At 35.5% G+C, this 13,170-nt stretch overlaps 1 protein-coding gene across 10 annotated transcripts in view; it reads left to right on the forward strand.

Moving 5' to 3' along the window:
* The first annotated feature begins 5,844 nt into the window (after window positions 1–5,844).
* The window catches only part of LOC125645629 (neural cell adhesion molecule L1-like), a 29,444-nt gene continuing 22,118 nt past the window's right edge, over window positions 5,845–13,170 (forward strand). For 2 of the 10 annotated variants that reach the window (XM_056142444.1, XM_056142452.1), the window contains exon 1: window positions 5,858–8,525. The gene's annotated coding sequence lies outside the window, so the exon portion shown is untranslated. Of the gene's footprint in view, window positions 12,483–13,170 lie in introns of all 10 variants that reach the window. The other 8 variants (XM_048871261.2, XM_056142443.1, XM_056142451.1 and 5 more) reach the window with 8 other exon arrangements.

Raw genomic sequence — 13,170 nt, forward strand, 5'->3', positions numbered from 1 at the left:
CTTCATATTAATATAAAAACAGGTCAGCTAACAAAGGAGCACAATTCGTGCCCATGGGAATTCCAACAGACTGTTGGAAGACCTGATCACCAAAGACCACGAAGATATGGTCAATGAGGAACTCTAGCATATTTTTAATTTCAACTTCAGAGTACTTGTGTGTGGAATCAGAGTGGTGTTTAACAAAGTAAGTTATTGAATGACTGATCACTAGATATGAATATTTCCGTTTTTGTTGAAGAAGCAACTGTCTATGATGTCAAAAAGTCTAGTCTTTAATTTATTGTGAGGAATGGTCGTGTATAGTGTTGAATATATAGCATTATACAGAAGTCTATTTTTATACACGAGGACAATAATGTAAGGCTTCATTCAGAGATTTTCTAACTTAAGAAATGAAACTTATAATTCTTTATTTGATGCCTGTATCTAACGAAAAATTGGACGGAAAACTTCATCAATGCGTGTAGGGGTAGGGGGCATGAATGAAATTGAATCTACAATAAGGATGTTTCCATGCATTCTTTTGGGAAATTTTACTCTTGTGGTTGCTCAGAAGAGGATTTTTCAAATACTTTACCCATCTTTGTAAAATTTCAAACCCCATTCAGGTCCCACGTAGGCATCAGAGATCATTGTTACTGGGTATGAACTTTGATTCTACGCTTCATGAGGATGCTTGTATATCATTTTGACAAATTGTACTTCTGCACTTCTTGAAGAAAACCTTTTCTTACGAATGGGTTTGGTGCCGGCTTGGCCCTAGGAATTACAGTTTTCTATGTATGTGTTTGGTGGTGCCGGCTTGGCCCCAGGGAATACATTTTCCTATGTATGTGTTTGGTGGTGTCAGCTTGGCCTTAGGGAATACATTTTCCTACGTGTGTGTTTGAAGATGCCGGCTTGGCCCTAGGGATTACAGTTTCCTACAAATGGGTTTGGTGGTGCTGGCTTGGCCCTGGGAATTACAGTTTCCTATGAATGGATTTGGTGGTTCCAGCTTGGCCCTACGAATTACAGTTACCTACATATGTGTTTTGTGGTGCCGGCTTGGCCCAAGGGATTAGTTTCCTTCAAATGGGTTTGGTGGTGCTGGCTTGGCTCTAGGGATTACAGTTAACTATGTATGTGTTTGATGGTGCTGGCATGGTCCTAGGGATTACAGTTTCCTACATATAAACTTGGTGGTGCCAGCTTGGCCCGAGGGAATACATTTTCCTATGTATGTGTTTGATGGTGTCAGCTTGGCCCAGGGGAATACATTTTTCTATTCATGTGTTTGGTGGTGCCAGCTTGGCTTTAAGGAATACATTTTCCTACGTATGTGTTTGGTGATGCCAGCTTGGCCCTAGGGAATACGTTTTCATATATATGTGTTTGATGGTGCTGGCTTGGCTGTAGGGATTACAGTTTCCTACATATATGTTTGGTGGTGCCGTTTCAGCCCTAGGGATTTCAGTTCCCTACATATGTGTTTGGTGGGGGATTAGTTTCCTATGAGTGTGTTTGATGGTGCCAGCTTGGCCCTAGGGATTACATTTTCCTACGTATGTGTTTTCGTGGTGCCAGCTTGGCCCTAGGGATTTCAGTTTCCTACGTATGTGTTTAGTGGTGCCACCTTGAACGTAGGGAATACATTTTCCTACATATGTGTTTGGTGGTGCCAGCTTGGCCCTAGGGAATACATTTTCCTACATATGTGTTTGGTGGTGCTGGCTTGGTTCTAGGGATTACAGTATGTGTTTGGTGGTGCTGGCTTGGCCCTAGGGATTTCAGTTCCCTACATATGTGTTTGGTGGTGCCAGCTTGGCCCTAGGGATTACAGTTTCTTATGAATGTGTTTGGTGGTGCCATCTTGGCCCTAGGGATTACAGTTGGAACAAACTTTATACTACATGGGGAGGCTATTATAAAGTCTCAAAAAGTACTGGCTGTATAAAGGTGGGCTTTTTCTGAGTACAACTATTTTCCCCACATTATTTAACTCCCTTGCACAATATTCATGTCAATTTTGATTTTATTTCAAAAATTCAGATCACAAAGACCTTGGGTTTTGAAGATTTGAAAGTTTTCAAAAAATCCTTTTAGTAAAACTGGTGTCTTTGATCCTATTTGTAGCTCCCAGCATCCTTTCATCATTTCTGAAGATCCCATGTCTCTATCAGTCCTGGTTTTAAAATTATACAAGTTTTAATTTCAAGGTCACTAAAGTCACTGACCTTATACTAGATTGTAGGTCCCATCATCCATGCACTCATCATTTCTGAAAATCCTAGGTCCCTATCAGACCCATCACCGGTGTATCAGACCTAACTACTTCTGAAATTGTATCAGTTTTTATATTCAAGGTAAAAGGTCAAAGTCACTGGAGTCACTAGACCTTGATAACAGTTTGTAGGTCACAACATCCTTTTATCATTTCTGAAAGTTCGATGTCTCTATCAGTCCCGGTTCTAAAGTTCTAAATGGAGTTTTTATTGTCAAGTTCACGGGTCATTTGACCCTGAAACTAGTTTGTGTCCTCTTCAGTATCAGTTCTGAAGAGTCCATGTTTCTATCAATTCTAGTTCAAAAGTTACACCAGATTTGATGTTCATTGTCAGAGAACAAGGTCATGAACTCAAGTCCCTTGACCTTGAAACTAGTTTGGAGGTCCTATTATTCTCTTCTCATTTCCGAAGACCCCAGCCTATCATATTTGTCAAGTTATATCTTTTGAATTTTGGATTTGATTTCCCCCCATAAAATTCTATGGTAGACCCCACCCCCATTTGATCCCCCCTCATTAATGTATCACACACACCCCATAATCTGAAAACAAATCATCTATGCACACCTAAATACAATGGCCTATCATATCCTTGAATTTTTAATACTTTAACCAACAGGTTACGAAGAACGACTGTAGACATTTATAGGCCCCGGGAAGAATAGGAACAAGAAACTGAACCAAGCAAAAACTAGGTCTCCTTACTCGTTTGAGATAATACTTAGGTCTGGTTAAGACCAACTCACCCCCCCCCCCTCTTTTCCAGTCCTACTAACTCACAAGAGGGTGGTGGTGTTTTTATGAGGCCCGGGCCCCGTTGTGGTATTTATTGCCATTTATCACCAATTCGAATAAAGACGATATCACTTGATCGTGTGTTCAAATAGGTTAACATCACTTAATTGCAGTAAATACAACAGCCCCTCCGGATTTGGTCGGCCTGATTTTTCTTACTATTACGGCTTAGTGATCCCCCGGGGCAGGTCTTTATTATATTCTATATTTTACTTGAAACCCGGTAGTGGTCATTTAATGGGTTTGAGATCATTATTTAGTAATTTATGAACTAAAGTTGTTAAAATTGTTAAGGTGTCAATATTTAGCGGGAGTATATACACCAACATTTGAAACGTTGTCAGTGCGAACTATCGTGATCTATATCCGCACTATTGTTCTGACATGTGTTATAAACATGACTACATATTTTTAATAAAATATGATATATGGCAGAGAGGAAGGAACGTGCACTGCACATAGTATTTTTAATTTTTGTTATCACTGCATGCTTTCTAGATATAGCTACAGCTAGTTTAAACCCACCAAAGTGAGAAAGATGGGGGGGGGGGGGGGGGGGGGGGGGGGGCAGATTGAGATATACTCTGCGTAAATTTTATTAATTTTTTCTTCTTCAAAAACTGAAGGGCAGAGGTCCATATACCCAAGACTATGGACTTGAATTTGCACAATTCGTCTGCCTTCCAATGACGTAGTGAATAACGTGTATTACACCGGACTGGGATACCGTAAAGTAAGAGTGCACAATGTTATAGTGTGTTGTATCGAGCCGAAGTGAGTTCCTCCCGCTGATTATTTGTCTGGACCTCAGTCTGTGTGCACAGACGGGTGTGTGTGGTTTTTTTTTCATTGTCAATTTCTCTAAAAAAAAAAAATGTGTTTACTCTTATCTCGGCTGAATTTTTGGACTGACGCCTTGGCTAAACATTTGGACTGACGGTGGAGCCGAATCGAATCTTAGATTAGTTTAGAACCCCTTTCGACATTATTTGGCAAACACATCCACGGCAGTGGCGGTTAAAATAAAGGTCCAGTCCAATGTGAGGGAGGGAAACGGAAGCCTTTCGAGAAAAGTTACGATCTTCAATAACCGTGGCTGTGGAAGTTGTTAATGAGACTCTCGAGTGTCATTTCCCTTACAATAGAATATTAGGTCACCTTTGATGGGAAATCAATTCAAACCAATTTGACTGTCACGCATATTGACATCTAACACAATGTAGTGGTTCCACACAACCCCAGAAAAGTGTTTTGTTCTGTACGTCCCAGTGCTCAAGACGGGATGAAGGGTGTCACATTATACCACTGAAGATAAGTGTTGGGAACCAATATTTGTATAAAGTACTAAAATGAATGATGTGCAGATACTAATACGTTTTTACAAATGATAACATACAGAGCACCCTACCCCCTTCTCTCTTTCTCTTTCACAAGCGAGTATATATATATATATATAATCCAAATAGAAAGAGTTGATATCACACAGCCAAAATAATTCAATAAAAAAGCAGGAATCACTAGTGATTTAAATATATTTTGGAACTGTATATTTTCCTGCTTTTTATTGAATTATATATATATATATATATATATATATATATATATATATATACACACACACACACACAATGTATATATATATAAATTAATTACTAATTGTAGCTAACACTAAAATTCTGTGAAATCTCAACAAATTCCGTCCGTAGGAAACAATTTAAAAAAAAACCAAACAACCCCACGCGTCGATCTAAAACTGAAATTCCCTACTTCAAGAGGTCTTAAAAAATTTATCTTAAATCATGAGTAATATACATCAACCTATGAAATTCTAAACGATTTCTGGAGACCAGCCCTTCCAATGAAAACCTTTAAAAAGTAACACAAATGCACGTCTTTTAATATATCACACAAAAATCTAGGCCAGCTTATATCTGAATGAAAGGAATTTGCACTCGTGCTGCACTGAACGCTGATAATACTTTCAAGTTTACACGACGTAGCATCCATATATATATATATATATATATATATATATAATGCGACGATAGTGGCGATTTCCTTAGATAAGTACTTTGTAGTATATTAGCCTATATTCCTTAGTTGCGTTGGACAGGTACTAAAATACGTCAAATAATGACGTTATATGTTTCCTCTTCAAAATAGATACTTTGTGATATCCCCCACCCACACACAGATTTAGTAATGATTTGTTTCAAATTTGCAAAAAATAGAACGTAAATTCCAACTGATAATCACGAATGTTTCTCCCCCCCCTTTTCCCCCCTTGATTTTCTTCTTCTTCTTTTTAAAATAATAAAAAGAGAAAGATCTATTTGTAAAAGCGGAGAAATATAAATTCATAGCCTATCTAAGTTTTGATTATTTGGAATGATTGTACTTCAAGACATGATAAATTCTATCATCATCAAAATTATAGATACGCATTCAGATCAGTTCTAAGGTTGAATACAGGATCCATGGTATTAAAATATAGAAGAGCTGATCGAATTCTAGCAGTTCTAATGAAATGGGGGAAAAAAAAAGATAAACAAGGGATTGAAAAAGAAAGAAAGAAAAAAAGGGGAATACTAGGAAAGCATGCTGCATTGTGGGGGGGTGGGGGTGGGGTGGCGCTGGTATCAAATAGTCTTCACCCTCATAGAAGTGTCCACTTCGATCGTGACTAGAACACAAAAATATTAATATCCAATTTTGAAATCCATTTCAAAGTAAAAACATTCAATGCCGATATCAAGATTATTTTTTTTTTGGATCGGGTTTGGTATTCGACTTCCCTGTGTGACGCACGGCGTTTCACACCTGTTCAGGTAAAGCGGAGTTGCTGGAATGTGCGATATCTACTGATCTAGGACAAGAAGGAGATAAAGCAAAGTAAGTAGTGTAGCATAAATCATTTTCAATTCCTGAGTATTTTTTGTTCAAAAATTTGTCAAACATTGGAATCTGATGGAGCATGGTCGTCAATGCAATAATCAAGCAAATGACAGGCGAGGATACGGTTTTCATGTATTTGTATAGCCTGTAGGTTACGTGCAGGGTTGAACAATGAGGGAGGGGGCACAATTAGTCATGAGGCGCTGTTTCAAGGAGGGTCACTCTGAGCTTCCTCCAGGTGATTTCAATTTAAGATAGTTAGATAAATTAATATAGTCGGTTAAAAAGCTCTACAGAGCTTGTGTTTGACATGTTGAATGTATATAGTGCCGACTTTAAATAAAATTTACTTTACTTAAATGGGGGGTGGGGGTGGCAAACTATTTTTTGTAACACTGTTGTTGTTGTTGAATTCTTTGGTAGTGTTTCAGCTGTGTCTTTAAGTTTAGGATTTGATTTGATATGAGGTTTGTTACCAATTTCAGAGAGATATATGTGGTTTGATGATGGCTGGGACAATGATCGAGTTCCCTAGCTATTTATAAAGGATTTTTTCCTCCTTTCTGAATACGAATGATTGTACTTTCCTGATCTGTAGCCAAGTTTCTATTAATAAAAAAAGCGTGCTCCTCTTGGCTAAATAAGTTCTATATTTAAATTATTTTGATAACACATTTTGTGTAAGGGCCCCATGTGATGACATGTACTGTATTGCAATGTGGAAACTATCTACTAGGCTTTTCTCTTACATTGTTGTGTGCAACAACATCATGGACATAGGCTGTGGTGTCATATAGGACTTTATTGCATATCATTAATGTATGTATGCCATATAAGTCTTCTAATAAAGTGATCCCTAGGAGAGGATTCTAGGAGAAAATTGTAGAAGTTTATAGCTGAGGTCAGAGGATATAACATTTAATGGCATTGTTGATTATTGTCCTTCTTTTCCAGTTGGTTGAAATCTTGTAATTTCAAATGGTCAGTTGTCGATTTTGTTGATTATGAAAGACACGATGATTGAATAGAAGGCAAACATGAGAGGACACAGTCTTGTAAGTCATTTGTAATGTGGCACAGGAAGTGAAGCGGACCTAGCACAGCCCCTTTGCGCACACCAAATATAACGGGTACTTATTGTATATATGTATATGAAAGGGTGCATGGACAATGATGATAAATTTTAATTGAAAATCGATTAGTTTAGCTAATGATTTTGATGATCGATTACGACTTGATCATAATCAACAATAATTGGAAAACACTATAATGACTTGATTCATCTTATTTGATGAATGATATATATATATATATATAAACTTAACAACTGGTGACATAGGTCATTGAAAGTCGGAGAAAGTATACAAGATGCTAAGTATTGAAGAGTTTGTTGTGAACCTTTGTTTTGAATTAACATTTTAATTCTGACTGTACTGATACAGTGTCTTGTTTTAGCTGTGCAGGTAATAGCTTTATCGCTTCTATGCTCTATAGTTTTGAGAAAGTTAAATAGCTTCCATTATATTTCATTAGGCATGTTTTTTATACTGTGTATTTCTAAGTACTGGTGATGCAGTCGTCCCTTTTCATGTTGCAACACTGTTAAAAAGAGACCAAGGTTTGCACAGCTGTGTGAAGACAACAAGAACATTTATTATGCTAGTTGTTTATAAATTTTGGAGCAGATTGTCTAGAAATGTTCTTTAATTGTTGATTTGACATGCTCCAAAAACAGCATAGCTAATGAGCCTTAGTATATTGTACTAGAAAAATGTTTACCATTGCATGGCTTTCAGCAGCATGTTAATAAAACACATGGAGAACAATTACCAGTTACAGCTTATTTATGATATCGTTATGGCAATATTTGAAACAAAAACACATGTTTTATAGCAAAGTCAACAGGGGGGAAAATTGGTGTAACACTTATCTAAAAAAGCAGTTCTTTTGTTGATTTTGATTACATGTTATCAAATTTAACAGACCCCCTGGGACATATCACCTGATTACCTGTCCATTAATTTCCATGGACACATTATGGACATGTAAAGCAAGTAGGGAAAAAAATTCTGTACTGATAAAAAGATCAATGTTTAATTAATGAGCTTCTTGATTTCTCTATGAGTTATCAGGATCCATGAAAAATTGATAACTTCAGGTGTTTTCGTTAAATATGTGTTGGTTCTGAAATGACACTAATCGTGCTGATGGTTTTTTTTCTTGGTAATGTAAATCAGTGAATTCACAGAACTTATTGAACAAACATTTTTAATTTAGCAATTAAATGATACTCAAGAAAAAATACTTTATAAAACATTCTTAGTTATATGTCATTTCGCTGACTAGAAGGAATTTATTTCCATTTAAAATAGCATGTGACCCTAGCTATATTTCATATTTATACCAGACTGTGCTTACATTCATTTGCATAGAATGAAATTTTTTATCACCTCATGTGACTTCTGAGAAAGAGAAAGTTGTAACCTAAAGTATACCAGTGCATATATACACACACAATTCATGTAACAGTTGTGTTGGCTACATGTAGCTGGAAATACCGATCAAGGTCTGTATATCATTGCTCATCTTTTTGTGAAACTAGTGACGGAATTTCACGGAAGAGATTTTAAAAGTATAAATGGTTGCGTTTTGTTGGTTAAGAGTTCTACTTTAAACAACTGTCGGCGAGGCTGCTTAAATGAGATTATGAATGTTTGTAAAATGATCTGATGGGATTTTAAAGTTTACATAAAAACCCAGAATTTTTTAAATAGAAGGTAAGATAGCTGCATGATGAATACATGTTGATGTTATACTGTCAGATTTTGGCTGGTGCAGTGTCATCACTGGATCATGTATTTCCTCCTCTCTGAGGGGTTATCCTTGTAGAAACCCGGCATTAATTGCCAATTTGGCTGATTATATACTTCAAGTTCAATCAGCTAATGTGATTATTCTGAACATCACTCATCTATGACCTCCTAGGCTCTGAATGATCTTTAGTCAAAAGAGACAGAAAAGTTCCAGGAGAGTTCCTGAATCCTTAATTATAGCAGTAGACAGGGCTGTAGAGCACCCTTCTGTTCAAATTGGTAAGATCAGAATCTTCATAGATCCATCGATCAATGGAGGATAGGGCTTAATTTGAGGTTAGCCTCCCTGACTGGTTTTGTTGATTAACTTGCTTGTTATAATTAGAACTGCACACACCTGTCTGGTGAGCAGAGAAAATCTAAATTTAATCTTAAATATTATGTGAAGGATGGTTTTGAATTGAAGTCTTTAATTTTTAATTTTTTTTTACAAGGGGTGGTAGTAATGAACATTAATTTGACATCAGTATTTTAAAACAGCATGCAACAGTGGACCAAACTTCGTGATCAAACTTTATTTTAAAATTTAAATGTGATGTAAACTTGCTGAGATAGAACAGTGTTATATATGTTTTTAAGGAAGCTAGTGGTTTGAAGATCAGGGTTATGTATTTTTATGTTAAGTGTTTTTAAGCTCAGGAGTATATCTTAATTTCTAAGAAACTTTTTATTAAGGAGGTATGCTACACCAGAGAAATTTGATGTAGATGAAAAGTGGAGGATATGTACAACAATATTTTGAAGTTGAAAATTTTCAAATTTACTTTATTTTGTCAAAAAGGACAGTTTTAGTAGAAGGTAATCTGAAAAAAATTTAAAACCCCTGCTGGACTCGAACCTTCAACATACAGTTCAGCAGTCGGTATTCAAACCTACTGAGCTACTCGGCTAGGTATTTAAATAGAAAAGGAAAAGACAAATATTGCTGATATCGATTTTTTCATCCATGTTTTTAAAGGAAGTCAGCCATTATGACGATGTAGAGTACTACCTTAAGTTTAGAACCCAGTGAAAGTTTGAGAAGTGTCTGCTCTGTATTATAACTATAACACACTCGCAGTAATCAATCAGCATAACAAAAGGTGCATAATTATAGAGAAAGAAAGAAAAAGAAATGTCATCAGAGACGAAATACATACAAAGAGAATATGTATAAATGGTGTAATGATTTGCCAATAATAGCTGTTATTTTAAAAGTGCAGCAATCAGAATAAACTGTTCCATATATCACAGATATCAATGTTTCCCCCTATATTTTGTAAACAAAAACCAGAGCATGCTCGTTGGGATGCAGATAATGAAAAACAATCATGAAAATAGCTAGCAGCTCAAAATGCTTGCATGATAATGGTGACATATCATGCCAGAGCTGGCCTTGAAAAGATTTTTTATATGAAATGATCTCTTAAATAGTGCACAGATTGAACATTTTCTAATATATTGCTATAGTGCATCAGTGAAAGATATGTATATGGCTTTTATTATAAGCATAACATTGTACCTATAACAGATCAATATAAGTATATTTAGGACTTGTATTTACATCAAATGGAAAACTGAAGTTTGCTTCTGAACAACTTTAAGAATGTGCTAAAAAGGCATATTATGCATTGAAATCAAAGTATACCTGGAAACAACACAATCTTTCAGTCCAAGTTTTGCTCAAATTACACCAATTATAACATATGGATCTGAAATATGGATTACAGACTATAAATTAGATTAATTCCTCAGAATGTTTTCCATTTGAAAAAAAAAACCTCACAAAATCATATTCTCAAAGATATTGATTGATTGATGTTTTTCCGCCACACTCAACAATTTTTCAGTTATCTGGTGGCGCCCAGTTTTTATTGGTGGAAGAGAGAACCCAGATACAATGTACCTGGGAAGAGACCACCGACCTTCCGAAAGTAAACTGGGAAACTTTCTCACTTACTGGCGCAAGCGAGATTTGAACCCGCGCCGACAGAGGTGAGAGGCCGTGTGATTTTGAGCATGATGCTCTAACCACTCAGCCATGGAGGCCAAATCAAAGATATTTTAGGTGTACATAGAAAAGCATCAAATTTAGCAGTCAATGCTGAATTGGGTTCTTATCCACTCTACTAATGTTATGAAAACATGTTTAAATATTATATGAGATTATGAGATATGAAATCAAGTACCACATAAAATAATGTGCTCTTAGTATCAGCTCTTAAAGAAGACAATTAAAGAATTAGCTTTGAAAAAGAGCTATAATCCATGGCAAAGCAAGATTTTCAATCTTCAACATAGATTTAACTTGACTTCTTTAAATATTTCTCATAAGGAGTTTAGATGTAAGCTTTAATAAAACTTTTGCTAACATGACCTTTGAACAAAATCTCATGATCAAATTCAGGAAAACTTTATTTCTATAGTAAAATCATAAATTGTAATGAATATAAATTGCAGGATTACTTAAAGTTTCCTTGTGTGAAAGATCACAGCTTACAAAATTAAGAATAAGTGCACATTCACTATTTATTGAAACAGGCAGATATTGTAAACCAATAATCCTGAAGGAAAAACGTATATGCTATGCTTGTAAATTATTTGTTGAAAACGAAAAACATTTTGTTCTTTACTGTCCTGTGTATGACAAACTTTGATTTCAATATTATGATACTTTCGTGATGAATTATACTGTGGTACTGATCCCATTAAAGAAATTTGATTATAATATTACAAAACGTTTGTGTAACTATTTAGATAGATGCTTTATGCAGAGAAAAGAAATTCATGGACTCTTAAGAAGCGTATGAATATGTCTTATACATATGCTATAGTCATTGTGCCATAATTTTTTTCCTTTTCTTTTTGTTTAATATGTCATTTGTTTTGTATTTTGACTGTAATGCCAACATGGTGATGTCAATAAATAAATTGAAATATGTAAATTTGATCTCCTGTTGCATATTGTATATTATGTTAGTTTCTTTTCCCTAGAGTCAGCAGTTTTAATCATGACCATTGATACCTTTAAGTTCAAGCTGTGAATGGTGCAGATTTCTAAGCTATTAAGAATTCAAGTATATATTGCATGTCTCATCATATAATCCTATTGTAAGTTTTTACTCATCAAAAATTAATGTAGAATCATTAAGGTTACTATAAGCAGCTTAAGAGGGGTCATTATATTTTACACGTCAGTATCAGTGACTGTGTTTTAGATTAGATGACAAATAGGTATATGCCTTATTTGGCAGGGCTATATGTGTGAAGTATTTTATTGATGTTTACCCTGATTAACCCACACAGACCTTTACTGTAGAAGAGCACTGGCCTTTATTTTCATGACATAACAATGGTTGTAATCAGAAGTGTTGGTCATACTAGAGGGATTTAGGACTTGTTTATTATACACCCAATAACCTTCTCCACTGGTGTGTCTGTTGATTCAGCCAAGCTTATTACCATAAACACACCTGACGCTGGAAAGGCAAGTTAGGACCCAGGTTATTTTAAACTTCTGTTACAGGTGTATGTGTGTGTCTTTTGCGTGTGACACATTTTTAGATGTGTCTGACCGTTTATTTGAATTGAATTTTAAACTAACCTTCCTTCCGGTGATTCATTCAAGGCTTGGGTTAAGGTGCATATTGTCACAAAGGAAGCGAAAGAAGGTAAGACAACACTTAAGTCGCACTGTGCATTTCATTGACGAAATTATTGTGATTTATGAATCTGGTGTGCTGATCAGATTTGTGTATAGTATGAGAATTTTGAGGAAGAAAATTGTTGTTGACTTGTACATTGATATAGTACCTACTTTGTGCTTCACTGATCACTATCTTTTTTTGTCTTGTTTTGTTGACGAATTCCTGAAGAAGATTGTCTTTGTCAGCATTATAGTGTATATGTAATTACCACATTTTTTACGTGAAGTACCAGCTAGAGGTGTTGGAATTTAGGATAAAACAAAAACTTTGGAGCTTATTGAATATTTTTTGTCCAGTAATGTACTGCACCATCATATCATCAATTATTAGCTGAAATTACAGAATGTACATGTACATGAACGTATATAAGCATGAGTTTCACTTTCGAAGATATTGAAAAGACGTATAAGATACTATCAGATGTTAACATGTGAGCAGTATCAACATACATAAAAAAGTTACTAGTCTATTTTTACATGAAGAAAAGGTAAGGGGGTTACGTGTAAGGTGGCCACATTGGTACTCACTGTAACACGTACTGAAATAGTTTTACCAAAGTTTCAGGTTTAATTTCTTTATTAAACATTGCATTGTATTTGGATGGTGCTTTAGTTTTAGACACACTGATGGTTACTTTGCAGTAGAAATAAAT

This window comes from Ostrea edulis, chromosome 6 (genome assembly GCF_947568905.1).
Source record: "Ostrea edulis chromosome 6, xbOstEdul1.1, whole genome shotgun sequence".
In the NCBI taxonomy this organism is placed as follows: Eukaryota; Metazoa; Mollusca; class Bivalvia; order Ostreida; family Ostreidae; genus Ostrea; species Ostrea edulis.